The sequence below is a fragment of the Carcharodon carcharias genome, chromosome 15 (genome assembly GCF_017639515.1).
Source record: "Carcharodon carcharias isolate sCarCar2 chromosome 15, sCarCar2.pri, whole genome shotgun sequence".
Classification (NCBI taxonomy): Eukaryota; Metazoa; Chordata; class Chondrichthyes; order Lamniformes; family Lamnidae; genus Carcharodon; species Carcharodon carcharias.
This window is the reverse complement of record NC_054481.1, coordinates 128,473,377-128,493,247: the sequence shown is the minus strand read 5'-3', so window position 1 is coordinate 128,493,247 and position 19,871 is coordinate 128,473,377. Positions and strand designations below refer to the sequence as shown.

The following is a 19,871-nucleotide window of genomic DNA, read 5'->3' as shown; positions in this document are numbered from 1 at the left end:
TGGTTACCAGTCATTGACTATATTCAAGGCTGCCAGGGATAAATTTTTGGGGACTAAGGGAATTAATGGATATGGAGACATTGTGGGGAGGTGCACCTAAGGTAGAAGATCAGCCATGATCTTGTTGAATGGCAAAGGAGGCTTGTAGAACCAAATCATCCAGCGCCTATCTCTTGTGTCCTTATGTTTTTAACTGCATTTGCACTTATAACAAGTTCCATTAGAACTAAACACCACTAAGTAAACAATTAACCCAAAACATCAATAACTTGCATTCATACAGCAACTTTGACATAGTGAGACTCCACAATCCATCTCAAAGGAGCATTAGCAAACAAATATTGAGCTTGAAATATGCAACCTCTATTACCCAGAAGGACAAGGGCAGCAGATGCATGGGAACACCACCACCTGGAAGTTCCCCCCCAAGCCACTCACAATCCTGACTTGGAAATATATCGCCGTTCCTTCACTGTCGCTAGGTCAAAATCCTGGAACTCTCTCCCTAACAGCACTGTGGGTGTACCTACATCACATTGACTGCAGCAGTTCAGGAAGGCAGCTCACCACCACCTTCTCAAGGGCAATTAGGGATGGGCAATAGATGCCGGCCTAGTCAGCGACACCCAAATCCTGCGAAGGAATTTTAAAAAGTTATTTGTAAAGTAACTGTAAATCAAAAATATACATATTTAGAAGGAAGGGCACTACTAAAGTTTGCAAGCTAACCTCACTCCAAAGATTCAGCAAAGAATACGCAGAGGCTGGAAAAGAGGCTGAAGTAGCTTATTACAGCTGGTTTCTTAAACATCTTTCAGTGGTCTAACACAGTATGCCAAATTCTGTGTGAGGCCCATTGCTTTTTTTTGATATATATCAATGATTTGGATATTAGAATACAGAGTAAAATTTCAAAATTTGCCAATGATGCCAAACAGTGAGGATGACACAAATCACCTGAAATATGACATAGATAGGCAGCTGAATGGACAGACAAGTGGCAGGTGGAACTTAATATAGAGAGGCAGGAGGTGATGCATTTTGACCAAAGGGATAGGGAGAGGCAATACAGACTTAATGGCACAGTCCTAAAGAGTGTGCAGGGACAGAGGACCCTGGAGGTTCATGTACATTGATCTTTGAAGGTGGCAAGCGATATTAAGAGAGTAGTGAGCAAAGCATATGGGATCTTGGACTTCATAAATAGAGATGTTGAGTCTGAAAGCAAGGAATTTATGCTAAATCTTTATAAAGCTCTAGTGACCACACTTTAGGAAGGATGTGAGGGTCCTTGAGAGGATGCAGAGGAGATTTACCAGAATGGTTCCAAGGATGAGGGCATTTAGCCACAAGGTTTGGCTGGAGAAGCTGGGGTTGGAGATTTCATAGAGCTGTACAAGATTATGACAGGTTTAAATAAGGTAGATGAGGAAAAGCTGTTTCCATTATCTGATGGTGCAAGGACTAGGGAACACAGATTCAAGGTTTTGACAAGAGATTCAGGGACTGTGCGGAAGGATGTTTTAACACAATGTGTGGTAATAATCTTAAACTCACTGCCTATCAGGTTAGTGGTAGTGGAGACAGTCAATGATTTCAGTAGTAAACTGAAGGGGCACTGGCAGGGCTATGGGTATAGAGTGGGGGAATGGGATTGATTAGATTGCCCTACAGGGAGCTGGTGTGGATTGGATGGGTCAAATAGTCTCCTTTTGTGCTGTCATGTCTCTATGACTATATCTTCCTCTGGGTGTGAACAATTGAAGGTGAATTAGCCCATGAGGAAAATCAGGAATGGATTTATTTTCCACCAGTCTTGGCTTTGCTCACTTCCAAAATTGGTGTTAGGAGATCGGTGAAAAAGATGGTGCAGGCTTTGGAGACCTTGGTAAAGGGCGACAGTGATATGGCTGTGCAGTTTTGAACAGGTGGAGTAATATTATAACGTGTTCTCTGAACCCACATTCAGAAGAGGGAGGGGGATTAGTCAAACAGAGGAAGAACAGAATCCGCTATCACTGGGTAAAAATAATTAGTGGCTGGATTGACATTTATTAACACAGGTCACAGTAGCAGCCTCTACACAACCTGTCTTAGAAAATCCAGAGGGCCATTTGCAAGAGTGTGCAAATGCTTAAATGCGAGGTGGCATGTGTGGCTGAAATTCGGAGATCTTTGCCACCCTATGGCCTCTGTGCAGGCAAGGGGTGGAACTGAACTATAATCCCATTACTAATAATGGACAGTGTAAACAGGTTTACTGTACCTCTCTGTAAGTTATTAGAGCATCAAACATTTGGCATCTCTTACGCTACAAGAAATATTTTATTAAATAACCATTATATTCATTGCGTTTGAAATTCTTTCAGTTACAATTATGAATATATTCATTTGATAGTTGGAATCAAGTTAATTTTATTAAATTCTGATATAGTTTGCAAGAGCATCAATGAATATATGGCTATGCTGATTGTAGATTATTGAGAAAGCATGAATTTTATTTCTGATATAATAAAACTCTTCAACTGTGCAAGTGCTCAAAATAATTGTTTCGCATGAGCAAAGAGGTTGGTACCAATGGCCTTTTCTGTACACTCCTGTACTTCTGTGATACATTGGAAAGTTAAAAACACACATGTTATTTAAGCGTATTATGTAAAATTGCCTTTCTTTTAAATCTATCAAGAAACAGTTAAAGGCATCTCCATATGAAGGAGGAGCAATTGTCAGTCATGAAAAATCATTCGCTCACTGTCATTTTAAAAATTCAAACTCATAGTAACTAAAAAAACAAAATATATCTCCTGGTGTCAGTTCTGCTTTGAACCCATTCAACTCTTGTCTGCCAAACTCTTCCAAATACTGACAAATTACAGCTTCTTACACATTTCACAAGCCCATGCACTAACTGGTCTAAGGATCTTACTGCTCCCCGCTAATTCAGAGGGGGAAGGATAATTAGCTTTAGTTGGTCAGGAGTAAAAGGCAATAGAATGGATTAGAGCTGGTTAGGGTTGAAGGGAGGGGTGATGAGATGAATTTAACCAGAATTCGAGAGAAAGGTCTAATTAAATAGAAAGCAAACAGATTAACTTTGTAGGACTACAGCCTGTTTAAACTGTCAATCAAAATTTTGTTTGACTTCTGTTTAACGGATCTTATATTGTATCAAATAACAAATACACCATGGAGCAGGTTGTATGTGATGATTCAAAGTAGATTGAAACTATCCCTCATGCAAGTATTAGAGCAAGATTCGTACAACAACATTTGGGTATTGGAGTTTGAACGGGACTGCTTTGGACAAAGTATTTTAATTAAAATGTATCTGCTGTTGCACCAGCAATCAGCAACTTGAACGTGGCAATTGAAATTTGTCCATCATTCAGATGTTTTTGTGGCATTATGTGCAACACTGCTTGCAACTCAGTTCCTTAAATGTGCCCAATTCTGTACTCTGTAATGAGATGGCACAATAACAAGGGTGCCGTCATGTTAGAATGTTTACGGATGACAAATTTCTGGCTTGCAGGCAAAAAATAGGGAATGATGACTCTAGCTTCCTTCTCTCATGGCAAACTTTTAGAAATGCCAACAAATCAAATTAATATAATCTTTGGTAATATAGAGCACCTCCCTTCAATTTTAGCATCAAATGTATTCCACTCCCCTGGTCTCCATGGGATGTTCTAATGAGATAGCAGTTGAATGCTAGCTGGTTGCATTATCTATTCAAATCATTTCACTCACTGCAAGAGCTCACATAGAAGCAGAGGTGCAGCATCATTTCGTAGATACACTTTCAAGACCTTGATGTTTTCAACTTTGGATGCCAACATGTTACTTATTGTTGGAGCAGTAAATCAGCATCAGTGTTGCTTTTCTACTTGTACAACAGGTGGAGTTTTCACCAACACTCATTCTTTAATTGCTACAAATTTATAAGCAGCATTGTCTTAACTGCAGTGGAGCTGACTACAAACTGGTATCCTCCAAACAGTGCATTTTCAAACAGTTTATGCATTGTTAGTTAGGAAACTTAATGGGTGTTTACTGTGCAGTATTTGTTAATGATTACTATCACGGGGTCTGATTCTGCTCAACAATGCCTTTAGCCCTTTAAATTCTAATGGGTGTGAAGAAACATGGTGTCAATGTAACAGCTGAGATTTCAAATATTAGTGGGATAAATATAGTTAACTATTGTTAACATTCGTCAGTAAGTGGCTGGTGTTAATGACTGAGTTTTGTCGTTTCTCATGATTTTTTTATATGTTTATTCCATACTCATTTAATGCCTGCTCTTATGATTCTGCTGGACTGAAGCCTGGTTTCTGTTTGGCCGATCAGTGCCTGTCTTTCTTTATTCATTTGTCATAATGCTGTGTCTGGCAGTTCAAAGGCCCTATACGCTGGTTCCAACTCATGTTTAACTGCAGTTTAACGAATGCTGATATCATGCTTTGCTCCAATGAATTTGTCAGGTGGGTGGGACTTCTGAGTAAATGAGTTCAATTGAGTCTGAGTGAAGCCAGCAGAGATTGTATGTGAACGCTGAGGTGAGTGCAATCAGGTGTACTCAGGTACAAAGCTCAGGTGGCTAACTACCTGAACACATTTAACTGTTGAATTCTTAATGCTTCTTCTCAGCTCTCTGATTATGGCCATTTTATTGCAAGTAATATGAGAAAAATTGTTTTCCTCTAAATTACCAGCGCTGAATTTACATCCCAGAAATCTACCAAGTCACAAAGCATTGATCCATTCCCTGACATGCCTTGATTCTAATAGTTTTATACTAGGCTTGAAAAAATATTCCAGTATCTAAAGGGTGAAAGTAGATAGTGATCAAATTGTGCTCTGGTATATGAGAAATGATACATTACAGAATTCATACCAAGCTCTTCTGTCCACCATTTTAATCAGCAAAGCATTTTCATCAATAAAAAGGCACCGCCCACAGATAGCTTTAAGTTCTGTAATCAAATTCGCCAACAAGTAGATACACAGCCATACCTGGGGATTCACCTTAAAAACAATCTTCAACAAGGATTCCACATTTGGCGAATAACATCCAAAGCAAACAGGATTCTCAGATTTCTGAGGAGGAATCTTTGGTATTGCAGCAAAAATATCAGAGTTATATCTTACCAAACATTTCTACCTCCAATCCTGGAGTATGTAAGTTTGTGTGTGGGATCCTTATATGGTGAGAGATATAAATAAGATTCAAGCCATTGAAAGATGATTCTGCATGAATCAGTATGGGGAATACACCGGTGTCACATCCTGGATTAAAGATTTGGAATGGGAATCAGTTCACTAAAGGAAGGCGTAAAGTAGATGAACCATCCTCTATAAATATGGAATGGACTGGTGGGAATTGACTGAAACTGGTACCTGGTATCCTCCGGCAATGACAAAACTCGAGGTAGCCATTCACACAAGTGACAAAAACCATTTGTTTCCAAGACAATGCATCAACAATCTATCTTCCCTAGGACAATCCCACAGTGGAACAAGCTGCCAAAGGAAATAGTCACAGCCCCATCACTGGAAATCTGCTAGACCCATCTTTAGATTATTTCCATTTAGATGTTTTCATTATCAGGTCTATCATCTCAGTAGGTCATCCCTGGTTAATTAGCGCTAATCATATAAATGTTGGTGGAATATGGATATTAGTCTGTGATGCTGACACAACTAGAGTAGAAACAGAAGAAATAAGCTGTGTGTTAACTACTTCACCATGTGACTTAGGAATTTCATATAAAGGTGAGCGTGCTTTTGTTAATAACATCCCAGAAACCACTTTCACTTCTGAGGGGTTTAAATTACAGATGTCTCTTCACATTTTGAGGAATCTTAAGTAGCTTACAAATAGTTGCTTGGCTGTACAGAACTTGAATACTGTGAAAAGAGACATGTTGGCTGAAGCTTTTCATCTTGCACTCATCAGGACAGACACAAGAATATCAAATTTCTAGGGAACAACAATTTATACTGCATGAGAAAAGGATGCTGATTGGTTGGCAAGTGGATTGAGAAAGGTGGAGATTGCACCATAGAATCGCAGAACCATAGAAAAGTTACAGCACAGAAGGAGGCCATTCAGCCCATCTTGTCCATGCCAGCCCAAGGACACCCAGGTGTCCTTTCTAATCTCACCTTCCTGCACCCGGCCCATAGCCCTGCAGCTTACAGCACTTTAGGTGCAGATCCAGGTAATTTTTAAAAGAGTTTAGAGTTTCTGCCTCTACCACCAACTTGGGCAGCGAATTCCAGACACCCTCTACCCTCTGCGTAAAAAAGTTCTTCCTCATGTCCCCCCTACACCTTCTGCCACTTATCTTGAATCTATGTCCCCTGGTTCTAGAATTCTCCATCAAGGGAAACAATTTTATCCTGTTCACGCTATCTATTCCCCTCATAATTTTGTACATGAACATGGAATAGTTATTCCCCAAGCTTTAGTTTAAGTTCAAAAATAGGCAGGTTGACTCTGGTCAAGGCATTATCGTGGAGAATACACCAGGGAACAGGTGTCCCCCATGCTTTTTATTTTAATTGAGAAAGATGCAATGCTTGGACATGTTCTTTCTGCTTTCAGAGGAAAGGGCCCTCAGTATGAATACTTGTAACTTCTAGCAAGCATAGGTGAGCCACATTGCAAACCGGACTGATAATCTTAAATTGGTTGTTAGCGTAATCCTTAGCACACCTGGGATTGTTCAGTAAGAGCTGTCCAATTGTGGAATCACAACTGACGTTGGACACTATGTTCTGAGTTTTGTTAGCATGGGCTGGTTGATTACAGTCAGTACTTTGCCTGTTGTGAACAGCTGAAGGAACATGCTGGTTGATACAATCTGCCAGCCTTTGGGACAAGCAGCCTACAAACCTGGCATCACACTGGCACTGAAATTCATATACCATATTACTCATTTGTGTGGTAGGCTGAACATCTTTTGGCTTGATGGCAGCATCCTGATAGTGGAAAATACCACTTATGTTGCTACTGTATAGTAGCAGCATGAAACAGCTAGCTTAAACTGTTGGTCAAATTTTTGAGACCCCTTACCCTTCCAAGCTAATCTGAGGTAAACTGGGCAGTTTTCAGGACTGAAAGTGGCGGCCTTAGGCCCATTCATGAATCTGCATGATAAACAGTGAGCAATGACCAGATCAGGGTAGCCAATATCCTGCAGGATGGCTTTGATGTGCCTGATTTCACCATCAAGCTTGCGTGGTGAGCAAAGGGCCCTATTTATGAGGTTGTCAATTAGGTCAATCTTAGAGTGCGTGGAACTGTAGGAATCCCAACACGTTTATTGACTAGTGAAGGTAGGCTTATGGTAGACAGTTGTAGAGAACCCATTGGCAGATTTCTCAACTAGCCTGTTGAGCACAGGGAGCTCATTTGACTGCTCCATTTCCGAGGTAAATTTGAGTGCAGGGTGGAGCCCATTAAGGTGTGTAAGGAAATTCTTACATGCAGCTGCAGATTCAAATATAGCAAGCGTATCACCTACATATCGGAAATATGTGAGGGGTAGGAGGTTATTCCATTGAGTACATGTTTCTCATGGAAACCAACAAAAATGTTAGTGAGAGCTGGACGTAGAGGGGTTCCCATGGCAACACCATCTATTTGGGCATACATGGTGTTGTTAAAACTGAAGTCAACTGCGCGAGTTGCTAAGTTCATAAATTCAACGAATACAAATTCAGACAACGGTACCGTGTCCAGATCGCCATGATATAGTGACACGGTGCAAATGCCTATGTTTTCCTTGAGCAGTACATTGGTTAATAGACTAGCAATGTGGAACGAACACATGGACACAGCATTGCTGTCCATGTGCAAGTCCTATATGGTCTTCGCAAATGTGAAAGACTCCTTCACTGTGTAAATGGAAAACTCACTCAAAACTGGTTGTAGCAACTCCTTCAACCACTTGGCCAATTCATGTTGTGCAGAACCAGTCATAGAGAATATAGATGTAAAGGGACATTACTTTTTTGTGTCTTGGTGCAGCCTGTACTTAAGTGGCTGCAGTGAACCATTCAAAAGCATGCCTCTTTTTTCAGCAATCCTTAAATAGTTTAAATTAATGAATGCTAGAAGTCTAACAATGAAAGTTACCACGTGCTGTAACAAAGCCACTGACGTCCCAGAATAAGGTGGTAGATGAATTACCACGGCTTTCATGGGCTTTTGTCGATGGCTGAGGGATAAAGCTACCATCTAATTTTAAACTAATCCATCTAGAATACAAACAGGCCGAAATCCTGTAGGTCTCAGCAGCACCAGATCTCATCTCAGTTGTAATGGGTTTTTTAATTCCGCTGAGAGGGAAGGCAGGTGTTGCCTTGGAGGAGGTGGGACAGGAGGACTATTGCTATCCATCAGAACTCCTTCTCCATTCCATCTCTGTTTCCCGCTCACCAGAATGCCCATCTGTATGAAGCAGGCACTCATTGTTTGTCAAGGATTCGATCCTTGTGGAAGTGGGCTCCAGTGAGACTTACAAAGGCCACGCTGGATTATAGGGACAGATGAAGAGAAGTAGGCCATAATAATATGTCCCAAGGTGCTACGGGGCATTATCAAATGAAATATGATACCGAGTCAAATGAGATAATGCAAATGACCAAAAGCTTAGGCAAAAAGATAGGTTTAAAGGAGGAAAGTGAGATAGAGAGGCAGACAGGTTTAGGCAGGGAATGTCAGAGCTTAGGGCCAAGATAGCTGCCCTTCTGGCTGCCAATTGTGGATCAGTTAAGCCTGGAGATGCTCAAGGGCCAGAATTAGATGAGCTCAGATATCTCAGAGGGTTGTGGGGCTGGAGGGGATTACGGAGATAGGGAGAGGAGAGGCCGTGGAGAAATTTGAAATCAAGAATGAGAATTTTAATTTGGAGATGTTGCTTAACCAGGCACCAATGTAGGTCAGCGAGCACAGGGGTGATAGGGGAATGGGACCCGGTGTGAGCCAAGACATGGGCAGCAGAGTTTTGGATGGCACTAAGTTCACGGAGGATAAAATGTGGGCAGCAGATCAGGAGTAGATGTGATTTGTCAATTCTGGAGGCAACAAAAGCATGAATGAGGGTTTCAGTAGCAGATCAGCTGAGACGGTGGCGGTGACGGACAACGTTCCAGAGGCTGAAATAGGCGACCCCCGTGTATTTGTGGGCGGAAGCTCATCTTGGGAACAAATGTGACACCAAAGTTGTGAACAGTCTGGTTCAGCCTCAGACTGTTGCCAAGGAGAGGGCTGGAGTTGGTCACTAGCAAACCGAGTTGTGGTTTGGAACCATAGCTTTATTCTTCCCAACGTTTAATTAGAGGGAATTTCTGCTCATGCATGTCACATGTTAGACAAGCAGTCGAATAATTTGGAACCAGTGGCGGGATTGGGAGAGGTGGTATTGGGAGTTGTTACTGTCTGTGCAAACGGACGCTGTGTTTTTCGATGGTGTCACTGAGGGGCAGCACGTAGATGAGAAACAGGAGGGGGGATAGACCCTTGCGGAATACCAGAAGTAGCGGTGCAAGAACAGGCAGGGAAGTGATTGTAAGTGATTCTATAGCTACGATTAGATAGATGAGAATGGAACCGGATGAGAGCAGTCCTGTGCAGCTGTATGACAGTGGAGAGACACCGGTGGAGGATAGTGCGGTCAACCAGGTCAAAGAGTGTCAAACAATCTACTTATAATTCAATGTGAGTTATCATTAATACTTCATGGGTGCGGGTCTAAAGAAAGTGATTTAATACGCAATGGTGAGAGGTAACTACAATGGATTAAAAGCACTTAGCATATGAAATAGGGGGACCAGTTTTAAACTAGATTGCTTTCCCTATTCTGAGGAAATCCTGCAACATTGGATTACAGTGAAACCTGCTCTTGCACTCTTACAGGAATGACCTCTTCAGAGAGGGCCTTAAATACCTCAATTGTTTCTATTAATCTAAGTCTTGACAATCTTGCATCCTGTTGTGAGGACGTCACACCTGCAACCTTTTTGTATCAAAAGTAACGACATTACAACAGGATTCAGTGTATTTTATAGTTACAGGACTCACATGACAATGCCTTGTCATGTGTTGAGAAGGAGGTCAGGCAGTGTATCGAACAGAGATGGGCATGAGGGGAGCTGTGCCAAGGCTGGGGTGAATCTGACTGCAGTGTTGAGGATATGGGTTAGGATTGGGAGTAAAAAGCAGGCAAACTTGAGTGTGGAGCCCAGGGGTGCATCAGAGGCAGATCCAGAGCAGAGAACTGGCTTCCTAAATCAGTGTTAGCTCATAGAGCCCCACTTGCCTCTACATCAGGGTTCAGTGTGTTGGCTTGCAAACTTGCCTAGGTAATATCTGCCATTTTATTCCTAGGAGCATATCTACTTACCTCAGAATTCACAATATTTAAAGCAAGGCTATTATTAAAATCATTCCACCCAGTCCAAGCTTGGGTGGAGCATGCCATGGTGACTGTATCCCAGGGAGCTTTCCTTTTCACTGCAATGTGACTAGAGAGAAAAATTTTATGCCCTATGTTTGGTTAATAATGAGAGCAGAAAGCAAGCAGAATAACCAATCAGAAAGGAAGAAAACCAACGATAGCCAATGGATGTACAAGAAAATTGACCAACAGGCTCAATACTCAACATAAATCATAGACAAAAGGACATACAATAAAGACGCAGAATAATATAAAATAAACAGAAAGGAATATCATGCTAGTTCCTAATATGTTGTGTGCTATTCATATTAGTGTACGTATTAAAAAGGGTAAATGCTACAAGGCTGCCATTGTAACACAGAATCTGAGCGACTGAGTTGTGGATCATTAATTAACACTACAGAGTTGATTGTGTGACCCCTGCCATTAGCAAAGTGCTCCTTAAACCTTATCCTTAAGGTCTACGTTAAACCAAATATTCCTTATTACAAGTGGCAAGCTTTTCAATTCCGTTCTTCTGTAGCTGGGTGGAGTCCAAGGCTTTAACATTGTGTTTAAGGCTGCTCCGACTCTTCAGTGTGTAAATGGAAAACTGGAGCACTCCCTGTTTGGCAAAGCGTTCAGTTGCCTGCTTGGATTAGGATTAGTGTGTATATCAGGAACTCAAGCAGCTTCAACAGCCTGATAATCTAATAAACAGAAGGGGAAGAAAAAGGCCCAAAATTGGTTTACTAAGGGAGGATTTAGCATTTACACTGCAGACATGGGATTACACAGACGTTTGGGGTGGGAGCCTGTAAAAGCTGTCAAAAGCTTTATGTGGAGGAAGCAGCAGGAAGTTTAACTCATAGTGACAAGGTCAGAGCTGACCCAGAGAAAGGAAAGACCATTGTTAGAATGAGTGATTAAAGGGCTATTCCCAATTTCTGAACACATCAAACTGTTGTAGAACACATTCAAAGTTTAATCCTGTCAGTGCAGAGCATGTCAGGCAGCTTGCCGCTAAGCAGAACACTTTTCACCACAGGACAATGCCAAATGCACAATGCTGCAAATGGGAAGTAGCCTACAATACAAGTGTTGCCATATTTAGAAGTCTTGATTACAACACTCACTTTGAGGTCCATCCATTATCATTGACCTACACAGAGTTAGTTATAAATGGAGAGTGAAAATGCTGAGAAATTCTCTGATGCTTTTGAAAGGCTCAGTCACATGGTATTTTATAAATCAGGCACGGTAGACTCATCTTTCCGCATTGTGGTGCGGTAAATGGAGTTCCACATTTGCACTGATATTGTGTCTGCTGTTTTATTCCAAGAAGCATTGACTGAGGCTCGTACATGTCAGTGTGAGTCTGATGAATATTCATGAGGAAGGAAGCCTTCACTCGAGATGTCTTAGAAGGCAAAACACCATCCCTCGTGAGAGAGGGGAACTTTAGCCTGTGACCAAAATGCGAGAGCTCTTCATGAGTCCCCTGTAATTGGCCAATAGCTGGCATGTGCACAGTGGGGTGAGGTGCCAGTCTCTCTTCTTGATCTTTATAACTCCCCTAAACTCAGATGGAGCTTTCACTCTCTTGCTGCTCTCTAATGGCCTGAAAAAGAAAGAACAAATTAGAAGTGGAGTTGGCAGATTGAGGTCCAATACCAGTTTAGAACTTGCACCTGTGACCTCCACAACAGGGCGTGAGTCCACCTACTAGTGTACCAACAGGCCCATGAGGATCAGAACATTTCTGATTTAAAACGTATAAAACAAGAATTGCCAGTTTGTGTGAAATTCTGTCTCTTCCAAATCATAAGATTGCTGATTGATATTTTTGATGATGACATTATTTGACCACTGTAAGTCATATCAGTTACAGAAAACGTGTTATGCTGAATATTCTAATTTCAGAAGTCTAATCATTCTGATTGTGACAAATTAAAAATCCTATATTTCCATTTAGTTGCTGGCGTGACTGTGATTCCGATTCTCCAAAATGGTGCTGACATTTTAGCCTCTGGAAAGTTTGTTCCCTGTTTCTATCAGCAGCCACACTCTGACTCCAGGAAGAAGTTCACTTATCCCAAGCTTAGACCGAATTTCAGTGTGGCTGATGTCGATGGAGTGCTGAGTGATTAGGTGTGACTTTCACTGGATTCTCTGTTCAAAAAGGCAAAGTGAATGGAGTAGACAGAGGAAGGCAGTGACACAGAGTTTGCAGATTGTGTTTTTTGTGAGTGATTTCACTGTTAGTAAGTACCAGGCTTATTCGAACAGTTAAAGGATAGAGAGTTTCAGGGGTCACTTGAATCACAGTTGCAAAGGGTTTGTCAAAAGGTTCCCAAAGGTTGACTGCTTACCAACACTGTCTCACTGTGACCATGTGAGTTATGACAGAGTCCCAGCTCAAGTAGAAAGCTGGTCACCAACGAGGCAAAAGGAAGAGTTTGCAAGTAGAAACTGTCAAGGTCACACATGTCCATTCACATTCCACACAAGCTGAAAATCTCTGCTAACATTTTAACTCTCTTCGTAAAGATTTCCCAATGCAGATATCTTATATGCAAAAATGATCTCGGCGACAGAATACTATATGTAGTTGGATAAGGCTGATGGTTGTTGGCTAATATATTTTGAAATAAAGCTACAACCCAAATGATAAAGGTCGGTTTTTGAACTCTGAGAAGTAAGAGGTCAGCTCTACATCAAAACATTTAATTGTGTTTTTTTTAATTAACCAGCATATGTTGCACCTCCCCCCACCCACACATTTTCCGTGGACATTCCTATGGATGATTCCATTGGCTGAATGTTCACCCTTCTCCTTACATTGTCCAGTCAAATTATTGCATCATGCAGTGCAGCAGTTCATGCAGAAGAAGTGAACAATACAATTTCAGCATCTGACGCTGAATTGCCAAGCCAATGAGATAAGGATTCCATTCAGAAGTTTGAACTTGCCAGCTTGATGTATGTGTAAAATCCCTCATTAACTGTCCGAAGTCTGGAAGCAAGCTACTGGCCAAAAATCTACTTCAACGTATTCCTTGTGTACCTTTTCAAGGCATGTTTCACTCTAGGCATCAGAAGCAATTCTCTGCAAGAAGTTTAATGTGTGAAGATTCTCATGTACCGTTCTCACTGACTGGGACACAGACAGTTAATTGTCACCAAAAATAAACACCCAATTATCACTTCCAGGGCAGCTAAAGGCCATTTTCAAAATGTGTGCCCATGACATAATGATGTTTATTGTAAATATTTTAGCGAAAGATAGTGCTTTGTGGAGAAAGTCAGCAATCTAAGGCTGGAATAATTTATTAAGATCTAAGATGGAGCAATTATGTGGAAAGGACTAAAAAAAAAGAAAGGGAAAAAAATCAAACTCTCCAGGAACCGCATACATGATTGCAATGTTGATTAAATCCCACTGGATCTAATGAGTTGATTTTCTGCTGTTAATATTGCATCTGCTGATGATGAATTCGTTAGGATAATGGAACAGAGCTAAAATATAAATGAGTCGCTGTCAAGAAGCAGATTTTTGTCATTTAGGTGCTGACATTTTTGAAGGTTTGTGCCATTGGTTTGCATTTTTCCCAAATAACATTCACAATCTGGTATATATTTATTCATGTTTTTTATAAAAGGTAATGTCTGACTCACTTAGCATTATAACTTAATTTTAATTTCCAAGATTTCAGATTATGGTTAGATATTAAAGGATCAGCACAGAATTACAGATCCAGTCTACAAACACTCTACTAAATATGAGCCAGAAATGCTCAACAGTGTTCCTGTGTATAACCCATTGCTTCATCCATAAGCTATACTTCTGAAGCACTTGAAAGCCAATTGTGTGAAGGGGTTTTCCATCTACACAGCCCCAAATGTAATGCTACACTCCCTTCATAGACTTCTTTAACCAATCTCCTTCTGTCATGTATTCTAACTGCGCAAGTGCCCAGGCTCCAGGCTACACTGCTGAGAATTGTTCTGCTATCTGTGTGACTCACTGTTCAGCATTTAGGACTATCCCTTGTAGAGAGCACCAGTCTCTCCATTGAGATCTATACTGCAATCCACTGATCAGTTCATACAGCTTCATGTAACAAACCACCGGTCAACTCATTAAGCTTCATTCTCTAATGCAAAATCCATTGAATTGTTATGTATAGTGCAATGGTCAATAGAACTCCCAATCTAGACAGCTGATCAAATAATAGAGCACCATCAGTCAAAGAACTGTTGTTCTCAGACACTCATAGGTATTCTAGCTATCTGGCCAGTAAGGCCCTTTATATAAAATGTGCAGTGCTCTCAATTTATTAAATCTCAAGACGCTACTGAATTGGGCAGGCATCCTGTGGGCGTTAAGATTATAATTTGGCTGGGTTGCATGAAGACTAACTACATATAACCCAAATTCTTGACTTTCGGTTTAAAGTAAGATTTTAATGTAATTAGTTATATTATAATATGTTACTTGTTCAGTATTCCTGTTCCCTGGGGAAAATTCAACTTGCATAATTATTTCAGGTTGACCCAGCCTATCCTCAGGCTCAATGTCCTATTGGACCTGAGCTTAGCTTCCGCCCCCATATCCTCCCTATTCGAAATACTGCCTATTTCTGCCTCGGTTGCCCAGTAATTTCCCTGCCTTAACCCATCTGCTGCTGAAATGCTCACCCATTGCCTCTGTCACTTCCAGATTCAGATAATGACCTGGCTACTCTTCTATGATCCTTGCTATATAAACTTCAGTTCATTCAGAACTCTGCTGCCCATATCCCCCCTCACCAAGTCCCACTCACCCACCCTCCTTGTCTTCGCTGGCCTACACTGGCTGTCAGCACCTCCAAATTCAAATCGTCATCCTCATGTTTAAATCCCTTCTTGGCCTTGCCCCTCTCTATCTCTTTGAGGACCCTGTAAACCTAGAACAGTCACTCCCCCCCCGCCAAACAACCTCCCACTTCATCCAACCAATTTCCATCTCCCCCTATGGCTTGGGGTCCATTTTTTGTCCAATGTCTATTTATGAGTCTTTGATGTTTCCTACATACAAGGTGCTAAATAAGGGCAATTTATTGTGATTGGCCTTCGGACATTTCAACAGGACAGAAAACCATAGTAAGGATACACTGTACAACTTCAACATAGAGCAAGAGATTAATGTTCTCATATTATGGGCTAGGTCCATTAGCAGTTAGACTTCAAATTCAGTGATGGAAAAGACAAATGGGCTAAAGTAAGGAGTTTTGGTATTTACAATTTTGTAACCATTCATATGGACTCCATGTATACACCTGATACACATGTACAAAGTTCAACAGAAGTCTGGAATACATTCCCAGCACACGGACACATCAATGGGGCTAAAAGCCCTGGTGCCTTTATTTGTGCATTGTGGGGATGGAGAGGTGCTGTGCAACTATGCTTGCAAAAGCTTCTACACCAGGTCCTGTGTGTGAATATAGCAGCGAGTTGGCTTATGGTTAAGAGGCTACTGGACCCAGATGTTGAAATATTCTTATTAAAATATGAATTAAATAAGAAAAATACTTAAGAAAGTTTTTAGAAATTTATAAAGCGCCTTTCATGACCTTGGGATGCCCCAAAGAAATTTAGAGGCAATGAGTTATTTATTTTTTGAAAGTGTAGTCTCTGTTGGAATGTGGGGGCAGGTACAGCTTTATTAACTAGAGGCTGGTGCTTTCTGCAGCTTTGCTCTGAATGTAACGAGAAAATGTTGGCTATAAAGGGCCAGCATGTAGAATCGAGAGAAATATATCTCAGTTATAAAACATCCCAGAGGTTATGATAAGACATGCAGAAGCAGGGAGATTCATTCACAGCTCAAATAAAAGGATGTGGTCCTGTTTAAACTGTAATTTGTGAACTCAGCTGAAGACCCAGATGAAACAAATAAAATGCAGCCACTTTCAGTGAAACATAATAAACTTCGGAGTTTACAGAACTACTGACTTCCTCCCTACCTCTCCCCACTTTATCATCATCTTAATCACTATTGTTGTCAAGTTTCATGGCTTGGCTGACCTTTCTCTCAGCAGAGGATTATTCTGTTGCTTTTTGCCTATCCTATCCACTGGCATTTCCAGGGAAACGGTCTAGTTAAGGCTTGCCCTGGCTTTTCTTTCCCGGTGTCACTTTCTTGTCTTTTAACATGGTTTTGCTTAAAAGTTTTTTAATCAATCAAGTACAAGGCAGAAAATGGGTTTGGTCATGCTTGGATGGCGGGTCATGCGATGCTTTGCATGGCGCTGTGACAGGTCCTCAAAAGGAAAAAAGGAATATTTTTTAGGGAAAACGCTGGTTTCCATGGAGCTGTCACTTGTTACACACCAGCGGCCATTCTCAAGCTCCAGCATGGGCTGAAGTTTCAAAAGGCGACAAAAAAAAAAAAATAGTTAGGGGACAGGAGGGGAAGGCAGCTGCCTTGGCTCCTCTGATGTCACCTCTTGGTGTGACTAAGAATGGGCAGCGATTTAGATTGGAAAGAGGGCCTGCTAGGTTCCTGTCAAAATATGCATAATCGGCGGTATTTAATAAATGTTCAATTTTTCATCCTTGTTTCATCATTTGAAAAGTTTTCCACGAGAGGAACACATATCACTTGACAGAGCAGAACAGAGGAAAACTATTCACACGTTGCTTCTGGTAGTATATCCATTGTTTTGTAATGGTTAATTATCAGTTCTTAATGATTTCAGCTTGGCTCCACAGACAATAAGTTGCTGCATGGATGAATTTTCAGGGGAAGGAAAGGGAGGGTGTTTTCTCTTTTGGACAATATTTTTATGTTTTGACACCAGGATTTATTTATTTTTTCCTTTTTTTTTTGCCAAGGCGTTTGGAAAAGATTTTGAGGACACTTTCACTGAGAGGGGAGGTGAACTTGTATTGTTGCTGTGGTAGATTGTCATTCTCCCTCGATAAAGGAACTTGGATGATGAATTATATAAGTGGTCTAATCTGCGGTTGTTTTTTGGTCACAGCATGCTGAGTGAATAATAATTTTAAAACTAGGTTTTTTACAGGAAAGATTCAGCAACACATGGTTCCATGTGTGCTGTGCTCAGGTGACATCTCACTTTCTTAAGATCAAGGATGTAAGAATGTAGCTTATTCTTGACCCCACTCTCGCCCATTTCGGTGCAATAATAACTCACCCACCCCCCTCTCTCTCTCTCTCTCACTGCCCTGGCTTATAGAGAGCCCAGCCTAGGAAATCGGTGTGAAGGAGCCATGTTTCCTGAGGATTCTGAGGTATTTTCTCTGCACTATTGCCACAAAAACATGAGGCACCTGTAAGCACACTCTAGCACTGTGTGTCTGATCTCATTCTCTTCAGAAATTTGATGGAGAGCGTTCATCGCCCTTTCTCTGTGTGTAATAGGGACAGGCAGTCCCTGCATGTTTCGGGCAATATTTGCACAGAATAAAAGGCGCAATTTTATTCCCTTAACAAAATGGCCACAAAATTGCTATTGACTGGTTAGTGTTTCAAGGTGTCACAGAATTATTCCACATTCCAGATCTGGGGGAAGGCTTTGCTGTGCAAGTCGTACTTTTCACACTAGTTGGCATTAAACTTCAGCTGATTTTCCCCGCAGGAAGTTATTTGACATTCTTTGATACGATTAGGTCTCGGAGTTCTTACCAGACTTCATGTCACTTTTGACTTAATGAAGTGGAACTGAGAGGGGAATTCAGTTCATCGCATTAGTCACAAGCAGAGTCCCAGGTTGTTAGAAAACAGCAATGGTTTGGGACTGGGAAGTTACAATGAACGTCGTTATCATTCTGGTCAGTCTGTTTTTACACAAAATTAAACAAAGAACTAATTAGTGCTTCATGAATTAATAAATGCTCTGTTGCTCTGTAGGCTTTGCATTACTGGATGGAACTAGCAAATAAATAAGAAAACTGTAATAGGCAGGAAAATGAATTTTCTGTTTTCTCACTGGCTGTCCTTTCCCATGTCAGAGCTCTAAGTGCTTTTAGCTCCTTTTAATCTTCACAGGACAATATCTCTCCTTCAAGTCAAATTATCCAACTTAACCCTTTGAGGACAATGGCAGCTTTTGTGCACTTTTTTTTCAAAATGTGCAGTCAGATTTTATCACCACAAATCCCTGGAATGTGCAGCATAGCAAGTAGCTGTTTGTATAGTTGCCCCTGTCAGTGTCTTTCCAAAGGGTGGCTTTGGAGGACAAGCCTTCCTTTTAATGAGTAATATTGAGGTCCATTGAACTTGACTGTATGTTAATTAGAAATGAATAAAATAAAGTTGGGATTATTTACATTTTTTAATTTGAATGTTTCATCTCTAGTGCATAAATATGGCTGTGTTTTTACTGCCTTGTACATACTGAAGTAAAGCTGGTACTGAGGGGTTTCAGGATAAACATTTAATAATGAAATGTTGTTTGTTTATCTTGCGTTTATTGGGCAAGAATTTTTTTAGAGCATTAGAATATTAAATGCATTGAAGTAGGAGCAATATTTTTGTGCACCATCTGCTTTCAATATCTGGATCTCTTTATTAAGTTGACATTTCATGCCAGACAGGAGCAGGAAGGTGTAGACTTTCGACAGGTAAAGCACTGCTCCACAGGAACTGTCTGTCTCTGGTTATACTGCATCCACTTTCCAAAATCCCACCACAATTATCATTTTTTTAATTCATGGGTGTCGCTGGCTAGACCATCATTTATTGCCTTTGTTCAGAGGGCAACCACATTGCTGTGGGTCTGGAGTCACACGTAGGCCAGACCAGGTAAGGATGGCAGATTTCCCTAAAGGCATTAGACCAGACAGGTTTTTACAACAATCGGCAATGGTTTCATGGTCATCGTTAGACCTCTACTGAATTCAAATTCCACCATCTGCCGTGGCAGGATTCGAACCCATGTCCCCGGAGCATTAACCATGGATCTCTGGATTACTAGTCCAGCAACAACAGCATGAAGCCGTCGTCTCCCCTCTACTCAAGGCTCTGACTCCTGATCCAATGTGATCACCAGCAGCCGCCCAATCGTTTACCTGGCAGTCGGCATTTTGATGCTGTTGACTGTGGTGTGGGGGTGGTTGGGGGAGGGAGGATTATCGCAAAGGCAAACATTGTGCTCACTTAACACCTGCACAATGCTGGTCAGCGATTAGGAACGAGAGCCCAGTCTCTTTTTGCCCCCTTTATAGGAAAACCAGCTAAAATCCCCCAGCTTCCACCCAATTTGGAACCAAATGACTCAACACCGAACAGGAAACCTCAAACTTTGTGCTTTTGCTGGCTAAATGCTCCCATGTGTCTATGAGCTAGACTAGAGCTGCCCAAACTGTAGGCCATCAGCATAAAGGCCCAGTAATCTGGCCCAGGAAGTTCAG

General features: G+C 41.2%; 1 protein-coding gene across 1 annotated transcript in view; it reads left to right on the top strand.

The window, feature by feature from the left end:
* Nucleotides 1-19,871, top strand: part of casz1 (castor zinc finger 1) — a 383,715-nt gene that overhangs the window by 133,045 nt on the left and 230,799 nt on the right. The window lies entirely within an intron of this gene.